Below are 7,802 nucleotides of genomic sequence, written 5' to 3'. Positions count from 1 at the left end.
TAATAAAAAAAAAAAAAAAAAAAAAAAAAAAGTCATCAAAGTGAAACTAGTTTGCATGCATAAATGTACTTAGATTTATGGGACTCAAAACCTATCAATTTCTCATTCTATATTTCAACTGAGAATAATAAATAGCTGACATATCATTTACACATTCACTAACACAGCACTGTTGAGGGACTCTTCTGTGGCAAGGTCAGCCATAGGCTCTGGAAAGTCACTGCAATGCAGCCCTAGGGGATGCCATTCACACAGACCTCAAGGTGAAGGGAATCCCATGTTATACAGTGTAGTCCACATGGTCAAATGCAGTGGCCCCGCTCTGGGACAAGACAGTCAAGAGCCCTGTGGTCATGCATTTTTACATACTGTGGAAGGAAACAGGTAGTACATAATAAGTAAATAAAGAAATGGATAGAGGAGACAGGATACTGAAAATGTTATAAACTACTCAAAAAAATAACACATGATTAGGTGACTATTTGAGATCTTACCCAAGAAAGCTTTTTATTTCCTGTGATTAGTATCAAAACAAAGTCATTTTCTGCCTTGGATAACAGAAAGTTCTTCTTTATGAAAGCTGAGTAATTTTTTTCCACTTGGACCAGTTTCTAATCTTTGAGATTAACAACTAGTTTTACACACGTGGTCAGTGAACACAATCCATCCTCTTCTGGGAATTAGCCCAAAATGAAGACCAACTGTCAAGATTCAGCCTTTTAAGATAGTTTTAAATAGTTGTACTAATTCCATTACTATCTCTTCTAGACTTCTAGAAGTATCTGATCTTCTGTAATTCTTCCCACACATAAGGTGACTAAAGTTGTTTCTGTGTAAACAAACTGATTTATTTTCACTTGACTAGAATGGTTCAAAGACCATTAATTTTCAGTAGCCAGAGGCTATAAAGGTCACAAAAATGTGACCACATTACTGAATTTGTACATGCTCCCTAATTTATTAAGGCTTTGAATTATATGCTCAAAGTGAAGCCCAGAAGTTGCAGTTAAACAGTATCTTAAAATCAGAAGCCAATTTCCTCCAAAGCTATAAAACTGGAGCCTTCATGGGCCAGAAGTTTCTTCTAAGACCGTGTAAGGGTTTCTTCATGATCTTCATAAAAGATCTTTAAGTTTTTTGTAAGTATCCTGCAAATTATATACACACTTCAGACTACTAAAGCAGGATATGGCCCTGCCTTGAGTTATATGTGGCTACTGTTTTATTACACAAGGCTTGCTCAAAATATTTCTCACCTACTTTAGTTATTTATTTATTGGTTTAAAGATTTTTTTTATTTGTATTTTTTATTTATATTTATTTATTTTTGAGAGAAAGGGAGAAACAGAGCATGAACCGGGGAGGGGCAGAGAGAGGAGGAGACAGAATCTGAAGCAGGCCTCAGGCTCTGATCTGTCAACACTCGACATGAGGCTTGAACTCATGACCCATGAGATCATGATCTGGGACAAAGTCAGACGCTTAACCAAGTGAACCGCCCAAGTGCCCCAGTTTAAAGGTTTTAAACAAAATCTCGAAAAAGGTTCTTCAAGGGTTAGGTAATCCTGTTGCTTCTTCAGGGACCCATTTTACTAGGGAGTGGCAAACCTTTGGAAACTGTTAATAATTTCCACGCCACCTGAAGTGTGTGGGGCCTTCCAGAGTCCTGCTAACAAGTTCTGTCACTTGAAGGCACCTAAAGTCTGTAAACCTGCCCATTAAGAGCTTAAACAACATATTTTATAGGCTATTTTTAAATTATGAAATATTAAGCCATAGAATACCCACAAATTTATATTTGAGACATTCCTCTCTCTCTGTCTCTCTCTCACACATCATCATCATCTTGATTTTTCAGAAAATACAGAAAGAAAACTATAGTAGCCATTTGAGATATATTTTAATTTGTTGAACACTAGGGGGCAGTGTGACACCTTTAAAGAACCAAATAATGCTGGGCAAACTGATGTGAGATCTGCTAAGGTGAATTTGCACTTAAAGCATCCCCTTCCCCCTCAAAGTCTGTGGTATCTGGAAAGTGACATAACAGTTTTCCTTAAGTCAGACAACATTCCTTAAGAAGACAATATTCCTTTCTTTCAAGTGGATGGGTATCCTCTTTTAGTTGACAGAGAACGAGTCAAAATTAAGTACTTTTAAAATACGTATTAAAATCACCTATAAGCCTCCTCACTTCCTTAACACAAGAACTAATTTAATTTTTGAATATTTGTCTCACCATCGTTGTCCATATATATGGAAACAATTTTACTTAGTTAAGGGCATATTATACTATATTTTCTCTTTTTTAATTCAGAAGTTAAAATGAGAGGTCAGCCACGTCACTATTACCTAAATTGCTACAATAGATATTTTTACATGGTGGAATCATGTTATTACTCATGTTATAACAGGAAACTGTTTACATCACACACTATTTACTCCCATTTGACTACATCAATGAGAACTTCATAGATTAAACTGTTCTAATATTAGCTCTCTGAATACAATCTCCAAATGTTGTTTTACCATAAGAGGGAATTGAAGCAAAATGTAGAAGCCCTCATCCATCAGTCATGGGAAATCACGCTTCAGCCTTCTGATTCTAGCTGTACCTTAACTCCTACTCACAATTCTCCTTTAAGGCTGCAGAGTAAACCCTGAACACCAACTACCTTGACATTTTTACTTCTAAAACTAAGCTGTGCTATCAATATAATTCTTTAAAGACTGGTTGCAGTAAAGGAGCACATTTTGTGTGTTTATATTTTGAACTATAAATATAGAGGCTTATTTCAAAGTAGATGATAAATTTTTCGATAATTTTTTTGTTTGCTCAATTCCTATTTATCTTCTATCTGCAGGATGGTGTAATCACCTACCTCTGCCATCTCTCTAAACATTCCTGTCTGTTTTACAATGCCAGTGGCTCTCCCATGCCCTCAGCCACTTTGGGACTCACAGCCTGTACAGTCCTGGTTGTCACTGGATTCCCTTACACAGAAGATGTCCTTATCTCAAAGACAGAGCTCTGAGAGCTGGGATGCTTAGAGGAGATTCAAGGGGGTTCTGGTACTTCATTTAGCCTTGTAGGATGTACGGGATCTAGATTGGTAAGAAGGAAGAGGAAAGGCCTTTGGGCAAAGCCTTGGAGGTGTGGGTACCAGGCAGAAGCCGGAGGTTCCTAGAGAAAAGTGGTAGAGCACGAGGCTGTGAAGACCGGAAAGACTGGCTGGGGGCAGACTGGGCAAAATCTGCTCTTTGTGAGGGGGAACCCCATCTTGACACAGTTGATTATTGCCAGGCCTTACTACTTATCAAGAACAGTCAGAAATCTAGGTTTTTATTTGAAAGTTATTAGTTCTTACCTGTTACCAAATAATTTTTACGATTTCAAAATACATTATTACCCAAGTAGGGCTGAATTTGGGGATGCAGGGGAAAAAAAGACACCATGGAAGAGGGCACGAGTCTGAGTATCTTTGGAGATAACATCTAATTACATATAGCTCTTTTATGTATTATTCCTCACTCAATCCTTACCACAAGTGGGCTGTGAGGAAGTCACTATTATTATCATAGTAGTTATGCCTGCCCAACAGTAATTTCTCCTTTTTCTTTTTGTGTTAGCATCATTTTTCTTTGGGGAGCCACCAACCCATGCCCAACAATGCTGGGAGAGCTCACACAAAAAATGAAGCAATAATGTGGAGAGCAAAGCTTAAGGAAGAAGGACAGAGATGTCTGACTATGCTCGACTCCCTGCATCTAGATGTGCTTGAAGCATATTAGCCCCTGGATGTTTCTGTTAGATGATCTAATATAATCTAATAAAATTTTTCACTCATAAGTTACTTTGCGTTGAGTATCTGTTACTTGCAAATGGGAGTCCTTGACAAGTTTCAGGGAACAAACAGGAGCTAACTGACAGACCCAACATTTGGACCGGATCCCCTGTCTCTCCATTACATTGTGTTCCCTCTTAATGGTTCAGCAAAAGGCAGAAAGGGAGAAGAGAGCAAGGTGATGGGCTGGCTTGTCACATGCTGACTCTGAGTAGGTAACAACTGCAAAATTTGGGGCTCCAGATAAGTGTCTATTCTCCTTTCTGAGAGATTTGGGTGAGCTGTAGTAAGGCCTAAGGAGAGTACAAAGATGGCATTCCCCTCTTCCCACCCCTGCCTATGTTCCCTAAGAGCATCTCTGTAGCCAACGGATATGTGTGCCAAATCTGAAGTCAGCCCCCTATGGCCCAAGCTCACGTCAAGCAAGTGGGCCTCTTTTACAGAGAGGCTAAGCAGGTGTTTCATCTGCTGTCTCTTCAGGGCCCTAAGGTGGAAGTCTGCTGTCTCTCCAATTGTTACATTACCATAGGACCCAGGAATGCGAGTCCCCCTGGTCACCAGAACCAAGTGATCAAAGGGTATCACCTCCTGGGCAGTAGCTACAAAAACCAGGGTTCCAGATGTAAAGACTGGGATGTAAAGTCTGACTCTTATACCAGATACGTATAAGAGCTCCGTCCAAGACATGTTAGTACTCTGGAGTGTGGCAGAGGGAGAGTTTAAAGATAGTGCCTGCCCTCTGAGGTCTCAGAAAAGGTTTATAGTCAGGCCTTCAATGTGTGTTTAATTAAAAGCCTGCCCTGAAGGCTGCAGCTATGATGATAAGCTAATAGGCCTCTTTCACATCAATACTGAGCTCCTGGGTCTGTAGCCTCTTGCTGTACTCTGGGAGTGCTGGCTGCTTAAGACTCTTTGTCTTTTGGTTACAGTCCTATGGGGCCTGCAAGTCACACCAAGAGCCAAGCAGTGGAGAGGTATCTCCTGGAGCAGCTGCAAAAATCAGGGCACCAGACAAGATATAAGCTCCTTTCTCTAACACTCCAGTGAGCTGGAGCAAGGGAGAGCACGAAGATTGCATTCACCGACCTCCATTCCCTGAGATCTCCTCTGTAGGCTTCTGGACATGTTTCAAACCAGAAGCCTGCCACTTAGGCCAAAGCTCCTGGACCAGTAAATAGGTCTCCTTCTCAGAAAGAGTGGATGCGTGTTTCAGTCTGCGGCCTATCCAGTGTCCTGGGAGTGGTGTCTGCCAAGAACTGTCTAATTGCCATAGCCCAGGGGACCCAGGAATCCAAACCCCTTGGCCTCCAGAGCCAGGTGATAAGGGGTGTTCTCTGGGTGGCAGCCACCAACACCAGGCCATGACCTGTGTAGAAGCTGTCATCTGGGAGATGGTGTTCTGGAGTGCAGCAGATGGAGAGCACAAGTTGGTGCTCACTGGCTAGAGCAAGAGAGAGGGGGAGTGCAAAGATGGCACCCACCGAAAGCAAAAAAAAAGAAGAAAATAGAAAGAAGGTAAAGAATAAAAAGAAAATTTTAGCAAGGCGGAAAGCAGGAAGATGGCTCCCACCATTCTCTGACCTCAGAGAATATCCTAGCAGGCCCCTGCCACTCTCTACTTTAAAATTAGGAAACCAGTCTTTTTCCACTTAAAGTCTGGGTACTTTTCAAAGGGCTACTTCTGCATGGGCCCTGGGACTGGTGAGTGCACACAGGCTCTTTAAGAGCCGTCCTCAGTTGGCCACAGCCCTGTAGGTCTCATAGGCACCAGAACCCCTCTGGTCTTCAAAGCCATAGGTTTTGAGGGCTTGTCTTTCAGGTGCTGGTCTTTGTAGCGGGGTGCCTGATGTAGAGTACAATCCTTCATTTCTCAGGAAGGAAGAAGCTCTGTGTTTGGAGTTCCCTCCCCACTGTGAGTCACTGTGCTCACAATGCACAGTGTGGTTTACTGCCAGATTATGTCCCAGCCTTTCCTGCCTGTTTTGATGTGGTTTCCCTCTCATTTCCCTGATGTAAAGGGGTTGCTCCACCAGTTTTTAGGTTTTATTTCAGGGGATATTATACAGCTGTAGAGTCAGTATGCCTGTGCGAGGAGGTGAGTTCAGGATCTTCCTGCATAGCCATCTAGAACTGGAACCCCCACCTCCCACCCAGAAACTAAATGTGTTTAGAGAGATGTAGGTTTTTGCTCAGTTTTACTTATCATTAGCTGTGGACTTTGGGCAAAACGCTAAAGTTACTGGCCTACATTGTGCTTATCCAGGAAATGGGAATAACAATAACCTTTGTGTAATTCTTGCAAGGAGTCAAGGTATCTACGTCAGCCTCAAACTTGACCAATAGAGGCCCTAGATAAATCATTATAATTACTTAAGAAAATCAAACACTTTCAAAAAGTTTTAAGTAACATGTGCTAATCACACACATCACTATGATATGCCGGATTCCTGAGGATCTTTACAGGCAATATCTTATTTGCCCAGTTTGGCATAAAAACATAGTGGGAAACAGTGTAACTCCCATGGAAAAGACACATTCTGTCAGAATTTTTCTGGGGAGGGGAGATTTCTCATTGAAAGTCCACTATAGTCCCTTAAGACACAGTTAGTGTTCTCACTGTATAAAGGAGCACAACTGTGGCCCAGACAGGTAAGCAGTGCTCCTGGGTCACACAGTGAGTACAAAGCAGAGCTGGGATTTGTCCTATTTGCTCTAACTCCAAAGTCTGTGCTCTCAACCACTCTTCTCTCATATCTTCTTTTAATTAAGCTTTTGACTAAAGTTGATAGGCATTACTCTCAAATAAATGCAGTTTAACAAGGCTTTATTGAGAAATCTCTTTTAAATTCTTTTGGGAATTGTCTTTTTCCTCCAGTGTGTCTGTCTGTCTGCCCATCTCTCTCTCTCTCTCTCTCTCTTCCTCTCTTCCTCTCTCTCTCTTCCTCTCTTTCTCTCTCTCTCTCTCTGTCTTCTATAGAATCTAAATGTTTCTCTTTTTTTTTTAACACTAAATCAAATACATTAATAAAACTAAGGAGAAAAACTGGGCACATTTAATAAGCAGACTTGCAAAAGATGATTTGTATTCAATAGAGGTCTATGTTGTCCCATAACAAAATAAATGTATGGTTAAAACATCAGGACAGGGATTGCACAGAAGGTGTGTTTCAGGTCTTATCATGACATGCAAGGTATGACCCCGTGTAAAGGGTAGAGTTTTATGGGGTTTGGAGAATCCGTTTCCTTCTTCTGCAGTCAGGCCTCCTTGCTAAAGCCTGTGCTCCTTGATGTGCACCTTCCTCCTCAGGCCCTCATTCCAACCTTGCCTCCTAACAACATATCTGTCTTTAGTCTTAGAGTTGCATTGAGAGCCTTCGCTTTAACAAAATGTTCTGACATGAGAGGCTTGCCTTTGCTTGATCTTCACAAAGCCTGCCTTTCATCTACCCAAAACGACTTTATATTAATAGCTGTGCAATCTTGATTGCTTTTGCCCTTTTGATGCGGTCCTTTGATCCTCCAACTCTAAAACTCAAAATTACCTGTTAACAGTCACATTTGTGAACCAGATAATGTACCCTCCTGACATTTCATCTAAATTCCACCTCCATACTCACATGTGTCTTTTCCCTGGAGGTTTATACGTTCTTCCACGGACACTTTGCACTCCACATAGAGGTTTAGGCTTTCTTATCAAATTCTTTTCTTTTTAGTTGGCCTGAGTATGAGGAAACAACTGAGAGTCTTTCCTGCCCCATCCAACCCCCACCTTGGGTTCCCATTAGTGCAGGTATAAAATGGAGGAACTAAGAACAGTTCTCATCTTGCCTTATTATCTTTTACACTTAGAGACTGGCCTGCCAAAATGCATCCCACCTCAGGGGTTGCAGAGGTTGGACTGTCCAGAAAACCTTCACTGAAACTTACTCTCCCTCTCTCTTCCTCATCAGGGAAGCA

The 7,802-nt window shown here is 41.5% G+C and overlaps 1 protein-coding gene across 1 annotated transcript in view; it reads right to left on the bottom strand.

Annotated features, from left to right (window-relative positions):
* Positions 1 to 7,802, bottom strand: part of IQCJ (IQ motif containing J) — a 79,336-nt gene that overhangs the window by 2,867 nt on the left and 68,667 nt on the right. The window lies entirely within an intron of this gene.

Source organism: Crocuta crocuta, unplaced genomic scaffold (assembly GCF_008692635.1).
Source record: "Crocuta crocuta isolate KB4526 unplaced genomic scaffold, BGI_CrCroc_1.0 scaffold761, whole genome shotgun sequence".
NCBI classification, from domain to species: Eukaryota; Metazoa; Chordata; class Mammalia; order Carnivora; family Hyaenidae; genus Crocuta; species Crocuta crocuta.
The sequence above is the reverse complement of the archived record's forward strand: the minus strand, read 5'-3'. Positions and strand labels throughout refer to the sequence as shown.